Source organism: Hemitrygon akajei, chromosome 9 (assembly GCF_048418815.1).
Source record: "Hemitrygon akajei chromosome 9, sHemAka1.3, whole genome shotgun sequence".
Lineage (NCBI taxonomy): Eukaryota > Metazoa > Chordata > Chondrichthyes > Myliobatiformes > Dasyatidae > Hemitrygon > Hemitrygon akajei.
In genome coordinates this window covers 112,563,603-112,585,939 of record NC_133132.1, presented here as the reverse complement: position 1 = coordinate 112,585,939, position 22,337 = coordinate 112,563,603, and the positions used below count along the sequence as shown (strand labels likewise).

At 41.3% G+C, this 22,337-nt stretch overlaps 1 non-coding gene across 1 annotated transcript; it reads right to left on the bottom strand.

Annotated features, from left to right (window-relative positions):
- Positions 1 to 21,786: 21,786 nt before the first annotated feature.
- Positions 21,787 to 21,893, bottom strand: LOC140733832 (U6 spliceosomal RNA). The gene has a single exon (XR_012100387.1). It is a non-coding gene; the product is annotated as a U6 spliceosomal RNA (small nuclear RNA).
- Between the last annotated feature and the right edge of the window lie 444 nt (positions 21,894 to 22,337).

Genomic DNA, 22,337 nt, shown 5'->3' with positions numbered 1-22,337 from the left:
TGCTCACACACTTCAGAGATGGAATAAAAGTGAAGATTATTTTCTATATGGGAGTGAATTTGGAAGTTGGATATGAGAAGGGTCTTGGGAGTTTTAGTGCAAGATTCCCTAATATAAAAGCAAGGATGTATTGCTGAGGCTTTACAAGTCATTGATCAGAAAACATTTGAGGTATTGTGATCAGTCCTGAGCCCCATATCTAAGACAAGATGCGCTGGCATCGGAAATGGTCCAGAGGTGGTTTATGAGAGTGTTCCCAAGGGTTAACATGTGATGAATTTAATGGCTCTGGGCCGGTTCTTGCTGAAGTTGAGAAGCATGAGGGGGAATCCCATTCAAACTTACTGAAAATTGAAAATATGGACTGTAGTTGAGAGCAAGTTGTTTCAAGTTCCTCAGTATACACATCACTGAGGATCTCACCCGAACTGTACATGCTGGCTGTGTGGCGAAAAAAGTACGATAGTGCTTCTGTCACCTCAGAGGGCTGAAGAAATTCTGCACGTCCCTAAATCCTCAGGACTTCTACAGGGGCACCATAAGAGCATCCTGACTGGCTGTGTCATTGCCTGGTAGGGAACTGTACTACCCTCATTCATAGTGCACCCCAGAGAGTGGTGTGGACAGCCCAGCACAGCTGTGGATGTGGACTCTCCTCGATTCAAGACACTTACAACAGCAAGTGCATAAAAGGGCCTAAAGGATCATCAGGGACTCTAGCCACTCCAACCAAAAGCTTCAGCTTTTACCTTCTGGCAAACAGTACCACAGCATTGAGGCCAGGACCAACAGGCTCTGGGACAGCTTCTTTTGTCAGGCCATCAGATTTATCAATACACATAGGTCTGATAACATATCTAACTGCATGTACAGTCAGGTACAATCAACACACATGCAAAACAATGTATACTATTTTAGTGTTTGAGCAAAATCCTCCCACATTTCCACTCTTTATTGCTTGTACATTGTGACGGAAACACAACATAAAGATTTTTACTCCCTTGGATGCAAGAAATAAAATAAATAAATAAAAATAATATATATTTTTTAAAAGACCTAGATAGGGTGGATGTGGAAAGGTTGTTTGTAATAGTGGAGAGTCTAGGACCAGAGAGCACAGTCTCTGAATGGAAAGATGTCCCTTTAGAACAGAAGATTAGAAATTTTCAGCCAAAAGGTGGTGATTTTGTGTAATTCATTGCCACAGGCAGCAATATAGGGCAGGCCATTAGTGAATGTTGATAGGTTCCTGATCAGTAAATGTATCACGGTTTACAGGGAGACAGCAGGAGAATGGGACTGAGAGGGAAAATACGTCAGCCATGATCAAATGGCAGAGCAGAATTGATGAGCTGAATGGCCTAATTTTGCTCCTATGTCTTATGGTCTTATAAAATTATGAGGGACATAGATACTGTGAATGCACACAGTCATCTTCCTGGGTTTGAGAAATTAAGAGGCATGGCTTTAAGGAGTGAATGGAAAGATTTAATATGAAGCTGAGGGGCACCTTTTCACACAGACTTGGTACTTTCAGTATATGGAACAATCTGCTAGAAAGTGAAACAAGTACGATAAAATGTTTAAAAGACATTTGGGCAGTTACATGGGTAGGAAGGCCTCAGAGGGATATGGGTCAAATGTACAGAAATGGGACTATCTCATGTTGTGACTCAGAGCTGAGTCACTGAGTCTGTTGATATAAATAGTCATTATTCATCACGACAAGCAAGAATGCTCCTGGCAACCCTCTCAGTAGCATCTCCCAAATATAAGAATCAAATCTTTATACTCTCAAGGTCAAATATAATAATAGGAGATTCAATGCAATTTCAACAGCTCTAAGCTTACTTCAATATTTTGAATCTGACAATACAGCCATTAAGTTACTGTAAGTAATTTCTTCTTACACAATTTCTGCTGATGTGTGTATAGATCTGGTGCTGTGTAATGAGACAGGTGAAATTAACATGTGGTTAGGGATTCCCTTGTAAAGAATGATCAGCATATGATCAAATTTCTCATTCTTGGAGAAAATGGGTGCAATAGTTGATCTAAAACCAGTGCATTATGCGTAAACAAAGCAGGCTACAACAGGATGAGGGAGGAGCTGGCAGGTGTAGAATGGGAATATTTTCTGGCTCTTCTTATAATTACCTTAAAATTCCAGACAGTCTTATTTCTCTCTCTAATAATGTAAGAGTTATTTAGATTAATCCAGCATGCAAACAGGCCCTTCAGTTCACTATCCCCAGATATTCATATACTTTTTCCAACAAATAAATGTAATATTAGATTTTTTAATTATTTTTCTCAATAAATAAAAAGTATAATGTTTTTGTTTGACAATAAGTCAAATAAGTACTTGACAATAAGTACTCATGTTTGAGTACTGTTGGGGGGGACAGCCTACCTGGAGGAAGTGACAGTGGCCGGGCCTCCGGCACAGAGGACGGCCCTGTAGCTCAGAAGGGTAGGGATAGAAGAAAGAGGACCATAGTAATAGGGGACTCGATAGTCAGGGGTTCAGACAGGCGGTTCTGTGGAGGTGATCGGGAGTCCCGGATGGTAGTTTGCCTCCCTGGTGCCAGGGTCCGGGACGTTTCTGATCGCGTCCAAGATATCCTGAAGTGGGAGGGTGAGGAGCCAGAGGTCGTGGTACATGTAGGTACCAATGACATAGGTAGGAAAGGGGAAGAGGTCCTGAAACGAGAGTATAGGGAGTTAGGAAGGCAGTTAAGAAGAAGGACCGCAAAGGTAGTAATCTCGGGATTACTGCCTGTACCACGCGACAGTGAGAGTAGGAATGGAATTAGGTGGAGGATGAATGCGTGGTTGAGGGATTGGAGCAGGGGGCAGGGATTCAAGTTTCTGGATCATTGGGACCTCTTCTGGGGCAGGCGTGACCTGTTCAAGAAGGACGGGTTACACTTGAATCCTGGGGGGACCAATATCCTAGCGGGGAGGTTTGCTAGGGCTACGGGGCAGACTTTAAACTAGTAAGATGGGGGGGCGGAAATCAATTTGAGGAAACTATGGGAGAGGAGGTTAGTTCACCAGTAGAGCAAGTAAGTAGACCGTGTGTGAGGGAGGACAGGCAGGTGATGGAGGAGGGATGCGCTCAGCCCGAAGTTGTAGGGGAGAAGAAAGAAAAGGATAATAAATTTGAATGCATTGCTAGGGATGAAAAGAGAGGAGGAGGTGGAGAGTATCTTAAATGTATCTATTTTAATGCTAGGAGCATTGTAAGAAAGGTGGATGAGCTTAAAGTGTGGATTGATACATGGAATTATGATGTTGTAGCTATTAGTGAAACATGGTTGCAGGAAGGGTGTGATTGGCAACTAAATATTCCTGGATTTAGTTGCTTCAGGTGTGATAGAGTAGGAGGGGCCAGAGGAGGAGGTGTTGCATTGCTTGTCCGAGAAAATCTTATGGCGGTGCTTTGGAAGGATAGATTACAGAGCTCCTCTAGGGAGGCTATTTGGGTGGAATTGAGGAATGGGAAAGGTGTAGTAACACTGATAGGAGTGTATTATAGGCCACCTAATGGGGAGCGTGAGTTGGAAGAGCAAATGTGTAAGGAGATAGCAGATATTTGTAGTAAACACAAGGTGGTGATTGTGGGAGATTTTAATTTTCCACACATAGATTGGGAAGCTCATTCTGTAAAAGGGCTGGATGGTTTAGAGTTTGTGAAATGTGTGCAGGATAGCTTTTTGCAACAATACATAGAAGTACCGACTAGAGATGGGGCAGTGTTGGATCTCCTGTTAGGGAATGCGATAGGTCAGCTGACAGATGTATGTGTTGGGGAGCACTTCGGGTCCAGTGATCACAATAGCATTAGCTTCAATATAATTATGGAGAAGGACAGGACTGGACCTAGAGTTGAGATTTTTGATTGGAGAAAGGCTAACTTTGAGGAGATGCGCAGGGATTTAGAGAGAGTGGAATGGGTCAAGTTGTTTTATGGGAAGGATGTAATAGAGAAATGGAGGTCATTTAAGGGTGAAATTATGAGGGTACAGAATCTTTATGTTCCTGTTCGGTTGAAAGGAAAGATTAAAGGTTTGAAAGCGCCATGGTTTTCAAGGGATATTAGAAACTTGGTTCGAAAAAAGAGGGATGTCTACAATAGATATAGGCAGCATGGAGTAAAGGAATTGCTCGAGGAATATAAAGAATGTAAAAGGAAACTTAAGAAAGAGATTAGAAAAGCTAAAAGAAGTTACGAGTTTGGTTTGGCAAATAAGGTGGAAGTAAATCCGAAAGGCTTCTACAGTTATATTAAAAGCAAGAGGATAGTGAGGGATAAAATTGGTCCCTTAGAGAATCAGGGTGGTCAGCTATGTGTGGAGCCGAGGGAGATGGGAGAGATTTTGAACGATTTCTTCTCTTCAGTATTCACTAAGGAGAAGGATATCGAATGGTGTAAGGTGTGGGAAACAAGTAAGGAAGTTATGGAACCTATGACAATTAAAGAGGTGGAAGTACTGGCGCTTTTAAGAAATTTAAAAGTGGATAAATCTCCGGGTCCTGACCGGATATTCCCCAGGACCTTGAGGGAAGTTTGTGTAGAGATAGCAGGAGCTCTGACGGAGATCTTTCAGATGTCATTAGAAACGGGGATTGTGCCGGAGGATTGGCGTATTGCTCATGTGGTTCCATTGTTTAAAAAGGGTTCTAGAAGTAAGCCTGGCAATTATAGACCTGTCAGTTTGACATCAGTGGTGGGTAAATTAATGGAAAGTATTCTTAGAGATAGTATTTATAATTATCTGGATAGACAGGATCTGATTAGGAGTAGCCAGCATGGATTTGTGCGTGGAAGGTCATGTTTGACAAACCTTATTGAATTTTTTGAAGTAGTTACGAGGAATGTTGACGAGGGTAAGGCAGTGGATGTAGTCTATATGGACTTCAGCAAGGCCTTTGACAAAGTTCCACATGGAAGGTTAGTTAAGAAGGTTCAGTCGTTAGGTATTAGTGCTGGAGTAATAAAATGGATTCAACAGTGGCTAGATGGGAGATGCCAGAGAGTAGTGGTGGATAATTGTTTATCGGGATGGAGGCCGGTGACTAGCGGGGTGCCTCAGGGATCTGTTTTGGGCCCGATGTTGTTTGTAATATACATAAATGATCTGGATGATGGGGTGGTAAATTGGATTAGTAAGTATGCTGATGATACTAAGGTAGGAGGTGTTGTGGATAATGAGGTGGGTTTTCAAAGCTTGCAGGGAGATTTATGCCGGTTAGAAGAATGGGCTGAACGTTGGCAGATGGAGTTTAATGCTGAGAAGTGTGAGGTTCTACATTTTGGCAGGAATAATCCAAATAGAACATACAGGGTAAATGGTAGGGCATTGAGGAATGCAGTGGAACAGAGAGATCTAGGAATAACAGTGCATAGTTCCCTGAAGGTGGAGTCTCATGTAGATAGGGTGGTGAAGAAGGCTTTTGGAACGCTGGCCTTTATAAATCAGAGCATTGAGTACAGAAGTTGGGATGTAATGTTAAAATTGTACAAGGCATTGGTAAGGCCAAATTTGGAATATTGTGTACAGTTCTGGTCACCGAATTATAGGAAAGATATCAATAAATTAGAGAGAGTGCAGAGACGATTTACTAGGATGTTACCAGGGTTTCAGCACTTAAGTTACAGAGAAAGGTTGAACAAGTTAGGTCTCTATTCATTGGAGCGTAGAAGGTTGAGGGGGGATTTGATCGAGGTATTTAAAATGTTGAGAGGGATAGATAGAGTTGACGTGAATAGGCTGTTTCCATTGAGAGTAGGGGAGATTCAAACGAGAGGACATGATTTGAGAGTTAGGGGGCAAAAGTTTAAGGGAAACACGAGGGGGTATTTCTTTACTCAGAGAGTGATAGCTGTGTGGAATGAGCTTCCTGTAGAAGTAGTAGAGGCCAGATCAGTTGTGTCATTTAAGGTAAAATTGGTTAGGTATATGGATAGGAAAGGAGTGGAGGGTTATGGGCTGAGTGCGGGTAGGTGGGACTAGGTGAGATTAGGAGTTCGGCACGGACTAGGAGGGCCGGAATGGCCTGTTTCCGTGCTGTGATTGTTATATGGTTATATATGGTTTTATTTAATTGTGTTCACTTTATCTAGCTTTAAGACTTATGTGAAGATCTGATCACATTTGAGTCCTATTTAAGTGGAAATAGAGAAAATTCTACAGGATTCATGAACTTTCTAGCACCACTGTAATCTTGATCAATAGGTCCCTGTTCTTCAGTATTAAAAAAAAATTGAAGCTCTACAGGGTCTCTGAAGTAAACATCTTGGTTGTAATCCCTTTGTACATGACATTACTTGCTTTTAGTTGCAAGGAAGCTCTTGTTTTCCCCATTTAAGCACATTTTAGTTTAAGCACTATAGGCACTGGTGAAAAGATGTGGGCAAATATTAATCAGTCAGGGATTTAAGTGCAATTTGACAGACACTTCAAAATGTAATGAATTTACTTCAATTTCATCCAAAATTTTCTGATTTCTGTCAACTGTTTGCTTTTTTTGTATTCCACTAAAGCTAATACTTGCTTCATTTCTTTTTGTTTACATATCAGCTTTCCTTACTCCTGCAGACAATTTGTAGGTAAAGCTCTACACTTGAACCAATTTAAAGTTCTAATTGATATAATTTTTCCACAGTTGAGTTAACATGCCTGGCCTGAGCAGAAATAACGTGTTTGGTAATCCATTAAATGGATTGAGAACATATTATACAGTCCCCATCCCTTGAGCAAAGGGGAGCTGAAATTCTGGGTGGTTTTCCATTTTGTAGTATTCTAAATGTCATGCAAACTAAGCTGAAGATGTACTTCAAGAATAATAGAGAGAGTGAGTACAATTTTATGATCTCTAACTCTTAGTGGGACCACTTCACAAACACTGTGGGCAGAAGAACTGAGACAATGTTGCTGCGCAACACATTTCTACAATATCCTTTTTTTTCCACCCAATTGCCTTGTAGTTCCAAATGGATCATTTTATATTATGTAATGTTATTCCCTGCAATTCCATAATTGTGATCAATATCATACCTTCTGTGTTTCTGGGAACCTCACAATCCAGGATTTGAATTTTAATTTTTGTAGTTTCAAACTTACAGTACATTAGGATACACCAAGTGATTAAAAAAAAATAAAGTTCACCATTAACTCCTTATGAAAAATAGTTCATTGTTTCATTTTAGATTATGCTTTTTCCCTGATAATGTGACCAAGAGGATTTGTGAGGGCAGAATGATACACATTATCCACGTACAATACAATTTAGCAAGGCCTTTGACATTATTCCTGATGGTAGGCTGGTCCAGAAGGTTAGAACACATGGGTGAGCTGCCCAGTTGGATAGAAAATAGGTCTGGTTGCAGGAAAAAGTGGAGCTTGATAGAGGGCTGTTCTTCATACTGAAGCTGTGTGATCATTGGTGTGCTGCAGAGATTGGTGCTGGATCTCCTGTTATTTGACATATAGTGATAACTTAGACAAGATGGCACCAGCGAACAATGATTGCTCAGACGACATCTTCCAGTCAATTATCTCAGCTTTTGTACATCCTCTACTTGTTCTTTTCATCTTAATTCTCTTTTAAAAACTGTTAGAACCTGTGACTTACAGCCTATAGTTCGATCAAGTGAAAGCACTCGATCAGCACTCTGCTGTCCCTGATAAAACTCCGGAGAGAAATGTGACCATGAGCTACCAGGGGCAGGAGCCAAGAGACAAGACAAGGGGCCATGATCAACTACATTTCTCGCTGAGCGAGACTGAAACATCAAGGCAAATGTGAAGAACAGTGACCAGTTCTTATAGAGGCCATTGGTTCATGTCACTTTCCTTGGATGGGCCACTGGCTCGAGTCACTGCTCCCAGAGGCGATGCTGGATCCTGATGCTCTGAGATGTTATCAAAATTCTGAAGGTTTATGGATTGCCTCATGGTTCAAACTAACTGTCATTCATATTGGTCTCTTTCAGTTCTATTTTTGTATTCTCACCCATTCTTTCTTATTGCTGATTGAATTGGCAGGCTGGGAATTTGAGAGATCTGTTAATTTTTGTGTAAGGAGGAGGTTAGGAGTGTTTGGGGTTTGCAAATTTTTGACTCTTTCTTTTCATACAAGGGGAGATTGACATATTTTGTTAACTACTTACATGGTTTATGTATTTTTTTTTGCTGTCTGGAGAAGGGACACACGTACTTTGATTATAAAATGGAACCTGTGAATTTGGATGAAAATGTAAGTGGCATGGTCATTAAGTTTACAGATGACACAAAATTAGTGTTATAGTTCAGAGTTGAAAAGGTTGTCGAAGGTTACAGCTGGATATGGATCAACTGGTCAAGTGAGCAAGATTTGTTTTGTGGGTGCCTGTAACCAGATGAATCTCAACATTGTACAATGTATACATATTTCTGATAATAAAACGTACTTCAAAACTTTGAAGAGGAAGGTGGAAGACACAAGTGAAACCAGGTCAGGACATACACAATGAATGGCAGAGCACTGGAAAATGTTATTAAACTTGGAGACCTTAGCTAACAAGTACATAATTTCCTGGAAGTGATGATTTAGGTGGGCTGGTTTGTGAAAAAGACAGATGGAATGTCTGTCCTTGTCAGATACTACACCAAGTACAGCAGTTGGTATGTCATGTAACACTTTAAGAAAAGATTTGTTCATCTGCACTTGGATTATAAGCCATTAGGAGAGAAAAGATGAAATAAGTTGGTAATCTAGCCAATAATTTAAAAGTGGATACCAGAAGTTATTTTTCCAGATACAGTAAGAGTAAAATAGAGATACGAGTGGATATCAGACAGCTGGAAAATGATACTGAAGAGGTAGCAATGATGTCAAAGAAATGGCAGACAAATTTAATAAGCATTTTGCTTCAGTCTTCACTGTGGAAGACCCTATAATTATGTCAGGGTGTATTACTAAAGAGAAGGTGCTTGGGAAGCTGAAAGGTCTGAAAGTAGATATGGCACCTGGACCAGATAGACTACACCACTGCGGTTTTGTGAAAGGTAGTTGTGGAGGCATTAGTAATGATATTTCAAAAATCACTAGATTCTAGAAAGGTTATGGAGGACTGAAAAAAAAAATACAAATGACACTCCACTCTTTAGGAAGGCAAAAGATAGGCCAGGTAGTCTAATTTGAGTGGTTGGGAAGATGTTGGAGTCCATTATTAAGGACGAGTTTTCGAGGTACTTGGAGACATGTAATAAAGTAGGCTGAATTCACCATGATTTCCTTAAAGGGAAACCTTTCCTGATGAATCTGTTCGAATTCCTTTAAGACAGTGGTCCCCAGTCACCAGGCTGCCCACCGGTACTGGGCCATGGCCCAGTGGTTGAGGACCACTGCTTTAAGAAATAACAGGCAGGAAAGACAAAGAATCAGTGGATGTTACTTATTTGGATTTCCAGAAGGCCTTTGACAAGTGCCAAACATGAGGCTGCAGCTCAACAGAATAAGGGCCCATGTTATTATAGGAAGTGTGCTAGTAGGATAGTAGGGTGACTGATAGGAGCCAAAGTGTGGGAATAAAGCAGGCTGCTGGTGAGTTGTGGTGCTTTGCAGGAGTTGGTGTTGGGCCCACTTCTTCTCATGTTATATGTCAGTCATTTGGATGACAGAATTGATGGCTTTGTGGCCAGGTTTATAGATGACACAAAGATAAATGGAAAGCCAGATAGCATTGAGGAAGGCAGAAGTCTGCAGATGGACTTAGACTGGGAGAATGTGTAAAGAAGTGGCAGGTGGAATATTGTGTAGAGAAGTGTATGGTCATGTAGTTTGGTAGAAGCAATAAGGCAGAAGATTATTTTATAAATAGGGAGAACATTTCAAAAATAAGAGATCCAAAAGGACTTGGAATTCTTTGTGCGGCATTCCTTAAAGGCTAATTTGCAGGTTGAGTAGGTGGTAAGCAAGGCAAATGTAATGTTAGCATTAATTTTGAGAGGACTAGAAAATAAAAGCAAGGATCTAATGCTGAAGCTTAATAAGCCATAAATCAGACTGTAATTGGAGTACTGTGAGCAATTTTGGTCCCTTACCCAAGAAAAGATGAGCTGACATTGGAGAAGGTCCACAGGAAGATTATGAGAATCATTTCAGGAATGAAAGGGTTAATACATGAGAAGCATTTAATGGCTTTTGTCTTGTACTTGTTGGAGCTTATAGGAATGGTGGGAGGGAGGTGTGGGGAGCTACTGCACAGGAATGAAGGAAGCTGCAGAGAGTTGTAAAAATAGTCACCTCCATCATGGGCACTAAGCTCTGTGGTATCTAGAACATTTTCAGGGAGCAGTGCCTCAAAAAGGTGGTGTCCATCATTGAACCCATGGAACACTAACTCACTATTTTTTATTTCTATTTTTGCACCACCGATTTAATCATGTATTGCATTGTACTGTTGCTGCAAAATTAACAAATTTCACAACATACTTCAGTGATATTAAAACTGATTCTGAAAATTGAAAGCAGAAAAGTTATATTAAATTTCTGTCTAATATTGGCTATGGCCAGAAGTGTGCAATGTATTATACAGGATGTTAAACGAAAAATGGAAGTATAACAAAAAGACGCTCAATTCTAAGGAATGAACAGACTTGGATCTGTTACCCTCAAAATGAGAAAGCTGAGAGATAACCTTGCAGACAACTTTATCATCTTTGTGAAACATCACTGCAAAATCATAGAGGATTTGTGGAAAATTCATTCGTACTTTTCATGTACAAAATGTATTCCTATAATGACACCTCGGCATGAGCAGTGATGCCCATTGTTGTGTAACAGCAATTTACAATCCTTGTTCAATTTGCTTAGTGCACATGCTTTTTCTTAAATGAGCCGCATTGATCTCAAATATCAGAACAGGTCATCACTTCATATCGGCCAGCCGCTGAGCTACTTAGAAAGGCATTTTTACTTCCAAAGCAACAGTGGTCTTAACAGATGGAGACTGAAAAAAAATAATGTTGCTGCAATTATGAAATAAAAATGGAAAATGTGTGAAATATTTGTCAGCTTTGGCGTCATTCAAAAATTGATTTGATTAATGAACTTGATAATTTTATTAATGTAGAAATTTTATTTCTTTCTGATTATTTGAAAGATTTTATGGACATTTTATTCTGTTCATTTCAAGCTGATTTAAGTAAATGGATACATTAGCTGGAAGTTCTAAATACCATAATTCCTGCTGGAGGGGCTCACCTCTGGCCAAGAGAAGCATATGGTAGGGTTGACTCATTGTTTCTTCACCACTTAAGAGAACTTCCGCTTTAAGTTTTATGAATTCAAACCTGAAAGCTTGTCTATCAAGCGTAGCTTTGTGGTTAACCTTCAGAGACCTAGGATTTATCAGACATCCTTTATTCTACATTATATGTGATAGATGTGGATACACCTACAGTCTCTCATTAAAATGCCACTGGACTCTCGCACAGTGCAGTACCAGAGTGTTTCAAGATGCTCAAATTGATTTCTCGCCCAAGAGGAAGAATCCAAAATCAGACATCATAAATGGAAATCAATTGCTAATATATCTAATACGCTATTCCAAAGACATTTCTTCCCAAGAGATTAGTGAGATTCTGAGACTTGCTTCTCCACAGGAATGGGTGAAATAATTGGAAAAGACCGAGCTATCTTCATGAAGTACATCACATAAACACTCAAGTATATAACAGAGGAAAGAAGGACATATTGATAGTAAACTAGAAGCTCATGTAGCTTTGTTGAATGTAGACTCTGGCAAAGACTAGCTGGGTCAAATGGCCTGTAAAATTCTATGCTATTCAATGCAACCATTGATTTTAGCAGTTGAACAACACACAAATGTATCCTGCATATCACTTATTATCTTTGGTAACAGAAATACACCATTTTGTTTTTAAAAGAACACACATAAATTGCTGGAGGTATTCAGCAGGCCAGGCAGCATCAGTGGAAAAGGGTATAGTCTACATTTCAGGCTTAAGCAGTCTCAAGTCGTTTACTAATTTCTCAGTTCATTTCATCAAAATTTCAATATCACCATCTAATTAAAGCATATCCACATACCACCAACAATTCCATCTGCAAACACTAATTACGCTCGTAAACATGAGAAAATCTGCAGATGCTGGAAATTCAAGCAACACACACAAAATGCTGGTGGAATGCAGCAGACCAGGCAGCATCTATAGCGAGAAGTACAGTTGAAGTTTCGGGTGGAGACCCTTTGTCAAGACTAACAAAAAAAAATAATAAGAAATTTGAAAGTGGGGGGGGGGGGTCAAAAAATTGAAGGGCCAAAGAAGTTGAAGGGGAACAAGGGGAACCTGCCTTACACTTCCTCCCTCTCCACCATTCAGGGCCGCAGACAGTCCTTCCAGGTGAAGCGACACTTCACCTCTGAGTCTGCTGAGGTGATATACTGTGTTCGGTGCTTCCGGTATGGCCTTCTATATATTGGTGAGACCCAACGCAGACTGGGAGACCATTTCGCTGAACACCTATGCTCTGTCCACCACAGGAAGCAGGATCTCCCAGTGGCCACACAATTTAATTTCACATCCCATTCCAATATGTCAATTAATGGCCCCCTCTGCTGTTGAGATGAAGCAACAATCAGGTTGGAGGAACAACACCTTATATTCCGTCTGGGTAGCCTCCAACTTGATGGCATAAACATTGACTTCTCTAACTTCCATTAATGCCCCTCCTCCCCTTCTTACCCCATCCCTAATTTTTAATACTTTATTTTCTCTCTTTCCCTCTCACAATAACTCCTTGCCTGTTCTCCATCTTCCTCTGGTGCTCCCCTCCCCCTTTCTTTCTTCCAAGGACTTCTGTCCTATGATACTCCCCCTTTGCCAGCCTTGCATCCCTTTTGCCAATCAACTTCCCAGCACTAAGCTTCATCCCTCCCCCTCCTGTCTTCTCCTATCATTTCGGGTCTCCCCCTCTCACTTTCAAGTCTCTTACTATCTCTTTTTTCCCTGTTAGTCCTGATGAAGGGTCTCAACCTGAAACATTGACTGTACTTTCTTCTATAGATGCTGCATTCCACCAGCATTTTGTGTCTGTCAATTACGCTCGTAAATCCATTTCCAAAGCATTCACATATATCATCAACAAGAATCGTGAAGTCATAGTCAAAGAAAGTTCATCACAGAAAGAGGTCCTTTGGCCCTTCTACTGCATACTGAACCATTTAAACAGCCAATACCCATCAACCTGCACCAGAGCCGTCCTTACCCTTAAAATCTATATACCTACCAAAACTCCTCTTAAATGTGAAATCGAGCTCACATGCACCACTTGCACTGGCAGCACATCCCACACTCTCATGGCCCTCTGTATGAAGAATTTTCCCCTCATGTTCCCCTTTCACCCTTATCTCATGACTTATTCATAATTCAGGCCCTCCAGTCTTGACAACATCCTTGTAAATTGTCTCTGTACTCTTTCAACCTTATTTATATCTTTCCTGCAGGTAGGTGACCAAAACTGCACACAATATTCCAAATTAGGCCTCACCAGTATCTTACACAACCTCAAAACATCATCCTAGCATCCGTACTCAATACTTTGATTTATGAAGGCCAATGTGCCAAAACATTTCCTATCTGTTTCACCACTTTCGATGAATTATGGAACAGGAATCCCAGATCCCCTTGTTCTCCCACAATTGTCAGTGGCCTACCTTTCACTGAGTAAGACATACTATGGTTAATCCTACCGAAGTGCAAAGCCTCTCACTTGCCTGCATTAAACATCATCTGCCATTTTTCAAACCTGATGCTGTTCTCTCTGGAAGCTATGACAGCCTTCCCTGCTATTCACTACACCCCCAATACTGGTGTCATCCACATATTTGCTGATCCAGTTAACCACACCATCATGCAGATTATTGATATCGATGACAAACAACAATGGACATAGTACCGATCCCTGTGGTGCTCCACCAGTCACTGGCCTCCAGTCAGAGAGACGACCAGCTTTTACCACTCCCTGGCTTCTTCCACAAAGCCAATGTCTAATCCAATTTAATACCTCCTTCTGAATGCTGAGCAACCAAATCTTCTTGACCATGCAGGACCTTGTCAAATGTCCTTGAAAAAGCCAGATTGGCTGTCTCTGATCAACCCAGCCTTTCCCATTGATCATAATACCTGTCGCTCAGATTGTTTTCCAATAACTTCCCTACAACAGACAGTTAGCTCGCAGGTTTGTAAATTTCAGGCTTTTCCCAATGTCGTCTTGAAAAGGGGGGACATGATTTGCCATTTTCCATGCTATGTATGGATCTATTTCTTCTGGCACTAATTATTGACTGATAACTTACCCATGCATATTGAATTGTAGCTCACCCTGTAAAGTGAATACACAAGTTAACTTCACCTCTAAACTGTGTGCCTTTATTTATTTGATACAATATAAAAAGTATTCACCATCCCCCTTGGAAGTTTTCATGTTTTATTGTCTTACAACTTTGAATTTTGCTTTTTTGACACTGATCAACAGGAAAGAGTCTCGTGTCAAAGTGAAAACAAATTTCTGTGAAGTTTTTCCAAATTTATTAATTATTAAACACAAAACAATTGATTACATAATTACTCACCCCATTCAAGTCAGTATTTAGTAGATGCACCTTTAGCAGCAATTATTGCCTTGAATCTGTGTAGATAGGTCTCTATCAGCTTTGCACATCTGGACACTGCAATTTTCCCCCATTCTTCTTTACAAAACTGCTCAAGCTCATGAGTGAACAGCCCCTTTCTAGTCCAACCACAAATTCTCAATTGGATTCAGGTCTAGACTCTGACTAGGCCACTCCAGGACATTAACTTTGTTGTTTTTAAGGCATTCCTCCATAGCTTTAGATTATGCTTGAGGTCATTGTCTTGCTGGAAAACAAATCTTCTCTCAAGTTGCAGTTCTCTTGCAGACTGCATCAGATTTTCCTCTATGATTTCTCTGTATTTCACCACATTCATTTCACTCTCTACCTTCATTAGCCTTCCAGGGCCTGCTGCTGTGAAGCTCCCCACAGCACGATGCAGCCACCACCGTGCTCCACGGTAGGAATAGTGTGTTTTTGATGATGTGCAGTGTTTGGCTTAAAGCTCAATTTTGGTTTAACCAGGCTACAGAACTTTCTTCAGCTGACTTCAGAGTCCGACGTGCCTTCTGGCAAACTCTAGCCAAGATTTCATGTGAGATTTTTTTTTCCAGCTTTCTCTTTGCCTCTGTCCCATAAAGTTACAACTGGTGAAGCTCCTGTGTGTATGCACAGTCTCTCACCCCTCAGCCACTGAAGCTTGTAACTCCTCCACAGTTGTCATAGGTCTCTTTGTGGCCTCCCTCACTAGGACCTTCTTGTATAGTCACTCAGTTTTTGAGGGCAGCCTGCTCTATGCAGCTTTACAGCTGTGCATTTTCTTTCCAACTCTTGATGATTGACTTAACTGTATTCCAAAGGATAGTCAGTGATTTGGAAGTTTTCTTGTAACCATCTCCTGACTTGTGCTTTTCAATATCCTCTTCACTGAGCTGTTTAGAGTGTTGTTTTGTCCTCACAGTGTAGCTTTTGCCAGGATACTAACTCACCAGTAACTGGCCTTTCCAGATATAGGTGTATTTTTACTACAATCAATTGAAGCATCTTGACTGCCCACAGGTGATCTCCATTTTACTCATTATGTGACTTCTAAAACCCAATTGGCTGCACCAGTGATGATTGAGTGTGTCATATTAAAGGAGAGAATACTTATGCAGTCAATTATTTTGTGTTTTATATTTGTAATTAATTCTGATCATTTTGTAGAGATCTGTTTTCACTTTGACACAGAGTCTTTTCCTGTTGATAAGTGTCAAAAGAAGCCAAATTATATTCACTGTGATTCAGAGGTGTAAAACAGGAAAACTTTTGGGGGGGGGGGTGGTGAATACTTTTTATAGGCACTGTATATAGTTGAACAGACACAAAAAATTGGTGATGAGTATGAACTGGAATATCAGTGAATATCAATAAATGAACTGGCAGTTATGAGATGACAGAACTCAGAGGAAGGGGGAGAGGCAGTGAGAGGAAAGAGCAAACCAGTAAAGAGAAGGTAGTCACAGATGCTAGCACAGGGATATGTGAGGGACAGTGCACAGTACACAGTGAGAGACACACAACCAGCTGTTATACCTGTGCCCCCCCCTCCTTTGTGAGAATCGCAAGATCGCTATTAATTCGGGTCTGGGACCCAGGAAATGAGAGACAGATGTCCAGAATACACAGGTTTTGGAATGTGTCCTGGCCTCTGAAAGGCGGAACCATTGATAACGGCTATTGTCTCTTGGAGACGGAATTGTGTATTGAGTACTGTGCTTCGTGGAAGCCCTCGGGCAAACGTGGGCTGGTTGGGGGATGGCATCATTCCACCCTGATTGACATCTGAGACCCTGTGAGTCAGGATAAAAGAGGGACTGGGGAACAGCCCTTCAGATGCACCAGAAGAAACGCTAGAAATCCTGTAACAGTGTAATAGCGAAAGCCGGTGGAAAGCCACGTGCGTCCTTTTCCATTTGCCTCGGAATTGGTGGGCCTTGCCACAGAAGAACGGCTTTAGCTAACAACAAAGGAGAAATCAGCCCCAACGACTCTCGAAGGATTGACATCATGAAAGGAATGGGCAAGTTTTAATCCGTCTCTCTCTCCAACCAAAAGCTGCAGCTTGAATGAACTTGAGTGACTTTTATATTTCCATCGGACAATACATTATCCCCTAGACAACGATAGAGCTATTTCTTATTGAGTATTATTATACCCACGCTTTTAGATTTAGTATTGACGATGTATATTATCTGTATGTTTACATCGATATTATTTTTTTGTGTATTTTTATCAATAAATACGGTTAAAAATAGTACCATCAGACTTCAACGGATCTCTCTATCTTTGCTGGTAAGTGACCCAGTTACGGGGTATGTAACAATTGGGGTTCACGTCTTGGGATTTGACACCAAATTGGAAGGCCAGTGAATCGGGCTTGTAAGTCCAAACTTGGATCTGGTTACGCGGGTAGCCAGGCAGGAAACCAGCAAAGATGGACGTGGATGAATTTATAGAAAACCCGACTCTAGAGGCGCTAGAGGCGGCCACCAAATCAGACTTGATAGATATGGCGAAGGGGTTAAACCTCGCAGAGGTGAGGTTGTCAATGAAAAAGTGGGAGGTGCGAAGGGCCATAACTCAGTATTATATTGAGAAGAATGTGTTTGCAGCTGAGGTAATGGAAAATATCCCTGAAAAGGTACCAGCTAGTGGGACGGCTCAGTTAGAGTTGGAGAAATTAAGGTTGGAACATGCAATTAAGTTAAAGCAGCTGGAAGCAGCTGAGAAGGAGAAAGAAAGAGCCGAGAAAGAGAAAGAAAGGGCCGAGAGACAAAGGGAGCATGAGCTCCAACTAAAGGAGTTGGAGGTGAAAAGGGAGCATGAAATTCAGTTAAAACAGCTAGAAGCAGCTGAAAAAGATAGAGAGAGGGCCGAGAAGGAGAGGGAGAGAGCTGAGAAAGAAAAGGAAAGAGCCGAGAAGGAGAGAGAGTATGAGGAGGCAGAGAAACAGAGGAAACATGACTTGGAGATGGAGAAGTTAAGGCAAGAGCGAGAGATCAAGGGTCAGACCGAGAGGAGTGGTTTAATGTTAGTTGGGAGTTGAGGTTAGTACCTCCGTTCGAGGAGACGGATGTTGATAGCTATTTCTTGCTTTTTGAGAAGGTGGCAGTGAATCAGAAGTGGCCCAGAGATCAGTGGGTGGCGCTGTTACAAAGTGTGTTAAAAGGGAAGGCACAACGAGCATATACAGCGTTGTCCATGGAGGAGGAAGAGGCAGAGAGTTATGACAAAGTAAAAGCGGCCATTCTCCGGACTTATGAATTGGTACCTGAAGCGTATAGACAAAAGTTCAGAAATTTAAAGAAAGGGTGGAATCAGACGTATACTGAGTTTGCCTATGAGAAGGGTGTGCTCTTGGACCATTGGTGTACAGCAGAAATAGTGGAAGAGGATTTTTGGCATCTCAGGGAGTTAATTCTGATTGAGGAACTTAAAGGTTGTGTTTCAGAGGATATCCAGATATATTTGAATGAGAAGCCGAATAAGTCCATCTCAGACTTTGCTAGGTTCGCAGATGAATATGCCCTAACCCACAAGACAAAGTTTTCCTCGAATAAAAGTTACCAGAGAGACCATGGGAACGATAGAGAAAGCCCGCCGGCTGAGGCAGAGGTCCCGCCGAGGGCTAGTGGTAAGGTTGGGGAGGAGAGGCAAGACGGCCAGAGATTTCCGGGCTTGACCTGTTTTAATTGTGGAAAAGGGGGACATATTGCATCTAGGTGCTTTGCTCTGAGGAAGGAGACAGGAAAAGGGAAAGCAGCAGTCCCTATCGGATGTGCCATGGTAATCAGTAAATTGACAAGAGAGCCCCGGGTAGACAGATTACGAGAAGGGTCTGAGACTTCTATGTCAAACGGAACCGTGTCTGTGAGGGAGGGAGACACACCAGTTCCAGTTCGGATCTGGAGAGACACGGGGGCTGAACTATCATTGATCAGCAGTAAGGTACTAGATTTTGGTCGCAAGACGGGAATGGTAGCTGTGAAGGGAATAGGAAAAGGGACGGAAATGGTGCCCTTGCATAGGATCATTATGAATTGTGAGCTAGTCTCTGGACCAGTTGAAATGGGGGTGTGATCAGAATTCCCAAGAACTGACGTGGATGTCCTTCTGGGTAATGATTTAGCCGGTGGTAAGGTTTGGTCAGCAATAACGCTGACGAGAAAGCCGGTGAGTGTTGCGGTCCCGCCCCTAGATTCCAAGATCTATCCCGCATGCACGATTACTCGCAACATGTCGAGAAAGGCAGCTGAGAATGAGAGCAGTTTAAATCCGGCCAGTATCCATTTGGCCAAGACGTTTTTACCAACCCTGTACCACGAGGGTTTAGAGGGTGGTAAAACTAAGAGTAGTAAAGTGAAAGAGAGTAAAGGAGAGGAGGTAGATCTGCCCTTTGTGAGGAGAAAAGTTCTAGAGGCACGAAATAAAGATGAGAAACAGAAAATCTGTTAAAAGGTCCAGAGTTGGACATGGATGATCTGTTTGGTTTGGCAGAACTGTTTGAAGAAGTTGAAAATTCTAAAGGTGTTCCCGATAATGAAATGAAGGCAGTCCTAGATGAAAAGGATGCCATTACCTTGAAGAAGTCTGCTGGGTTGGCAGATGAGGTTGTTTCAGCCTGCGGGGTTGAGTTTACTCCGGAAGGGAGTTGCCCAGAGAGTAGCTGGGAGAATCAGGGGAATTTAGAATTTGAACTGGGTACGGGTATTGAAAGCCTGGAAGAGGCAAATGTCCTGTTTGAGTGTGTCCAAGATGTGGATGCACGTGGTACTGAACCTAGTAATGGAGCTCAGAAAATGTCTGAGGTATTTGATTCAGTTGAAAAGGAATGCAGTCCTTGTGGGTCAGATAGACTTGGTTCAGTGAAGAAAGGGTTAACCTTGGTAATAGTGGGAAGTGAGAGTTCCCAAGTGTTTGTGCTCGAAGGTGTGTTAAAAGTTAGTGAGGAGATCAAAAGTGGGGAGATGAATATTATTATTGAAGGAGAAGGGAAATATGTAGTTCCCAAATTGAATGATGAAAATTTAAAGGCTGGACTGATATCAAAAGCAGCAATCAGGCTACAGAGACAATGGCGTGGTACCACAAAGCCTGTGAATCAATTACAGGTTGAGATGGAAGGTAACGGGGCCCCACACACTATTGTTATTCCAGAGTGTGGTGTGAAAAGGCAGAATTTGAAATGCTGTTTGAACAAAGAGTTTAAACTGAAAACTAATAGCCTAAAGGGTCCTGAAGAGAAAACTAGCAACTTGCGTAAAATTAAAGAATTGGGTGGAAACTCAGAAGATGGTCTAAGTTTGGAACACATTGTTGATAAAATAACTCCTAGGGAAGGAGCGGACGAAAGCCTATTTCGCCAAGGTGCACAAGCTCCCCACGTGGGAATTACCCAGAAAAGAGGCGAAGGTTAATGGGGACGCCATTTTTAAATAGCAGAAGCCGGTTTTAAGGGATTTCGACAAAGCATGTGAATAATAAAAGACAACCCCCATGGAAGCCTGCCTGTTAAGTTTGAAAGCAACATAAAGATTAGTATTTGCATGAACCTTTGTAGTATACCCGTAAGCTAAGATCACAACTCTTTAGTTTTTGTTGGCTAAAGAAAAATAAGACCTAAAAATAGGTGGTTATTAAATTGGAGTCTGATGCTACAAGACTTTAGTAAGGTACAAGATGTTAAGATATTAAAGGAAGTGACAATGTAATTGGTAACCATCTAAATACTGAATTGAATGTATAACTGTATTACTCTGTATTGAGAAAAAAAACTTTTGTATTGTGTTAGATTCTAAAATCCTGTAAGACTCTGTGTTACTTCATTTTTTCGGATGGTAAAAAACGCGTTGAAGAAAGGGGGTGTTACACCTGTGCCCCCCCCCCCCTTTGTGAGAATCGCAAGATCGCTAGTAATTCGGGTCTGGGACCCAGGAAATGAGAGACAGACGTCCAGAATACACAGTTTTGGAATGTGTCCTGGCCTCTGAAAGGCGGAACCATTGATAACGGCTATTGTCTCTTGGAGACGGAATTGTGTATTGTGTACTGTGCTTCGTGGAAGCCCTCGGGCAAACGTGGGATGGTTGGGGGATGGCATCATTCCACCCTGATTGACATCTGAGATCCTGTGAGTCAGGATAAAAGAGGGACTGGGGAACAGCCCTTCAGACGCACCAGAAGAAACGCTAGAAATCCTGTAACAGCATAATAGCGAAAGCCGATGGAAAGCCACATGCGTCCTTTTCCATTTGCCTCGGAATTGGTGGGCCTTGCCACAGAAGAACGGATTTAGCTAACAACAAAGGAGAAATCAGCCCCAATGACTCTCGAAGGATTGACATCATGAAAGGAATGGGCAAGTTTTAATCTGTCTCTCTTTCCAACCAAAAGCTGCAGCTTGAATGAACTTGAGTGACTTTTATATTTCCATCGGACAATACATTATCCCCTAGACAACGATAGAGCTATTTCTTATTGAGTATTATTATACCCGTGCTTTTAGATTTAGTATTGATGACGTATATTATCTGTATGTTTGCATCGATATTATTTTTTTGTGTATTTTTATCAATAAATACGGTTAAAAATAGTACCATCAGACTTCAACGGACCTCTCTATTTTTGCTGGTAAGTGACCCAGTTACGGGGTATGTAACACAGCAAAGCTAAAGTGAGAATTACATGATGATGCCCTTGGTTGGGAAAGTTGATGAACTTGATAGTACTAATGAGGGCTGGGAAGCATATAACAAGATGAATGAACTGTATTGCAATGCTAATAACATGGATGAGGGAAAGAAAAGTCTCCACAATTCTTAGCTTAATGCGTGCTAAAATGTACAGTCTTTTACACAACTTAGAACTCCTGAAAAGCCAGCAAGCAAGACGTTCAATGAAATTGTTGAAATTTTTCAATATCACTTGAGCCCAAACTGCTCATAATAGCTGAGAGACTTAAATTTCACAAAGGGAACCAGTCAAAGGATGAAAGCATTTCTAAATCCATTGCGGAACTGTACAAATGTTCCCAATACTGTGACTTTGGAGGTGGATTTTCTTTCTTTTCTATTTATTTATTTATTTATTTATTTAAAAATATGGAACGTTTCACGAATTTGCGTGTCATCCTTGCGCAGGGGCCATTCTAATCTTCTCTGTATCATTCCAATTTTAGTATATGTGCTGCCGAAGCGAGCACGGAGGTGGATTTTCTGATGCATTAAGGGATAGGCTTCTAGATGGCATGCTTAGTCAAAGCACTCAAAATAGGCTACCATCAGAAAGAGACCTAACCTTAAACAGACAGTGACCATTGCAATATCAATTGAGACAGCAGCAAAGGATGTCTCAGAACTACAGAAAAAAACGTGTTTAGAATGTGAAACACACAAAATGTCCCTGAATGGTACAAAATGCTTTATGTGCTCAATATGGCAAATCCTCCCACAATGCAAGTGACTGTTGGTTCAAATACAAAATTTGCAGAAAGTGTCACAGGCAAGGCCACATAGTGTGCAAGTCCTATGAAAAAAAAACAAAGAGGAAAATCACACTGAGTGAAAAGTTTCAAAAACAAAACTAAGCAAATGTATAAAGTGACTGAAGGTGAAACTGAATCAGACAACACAGAATCTGACAAAGG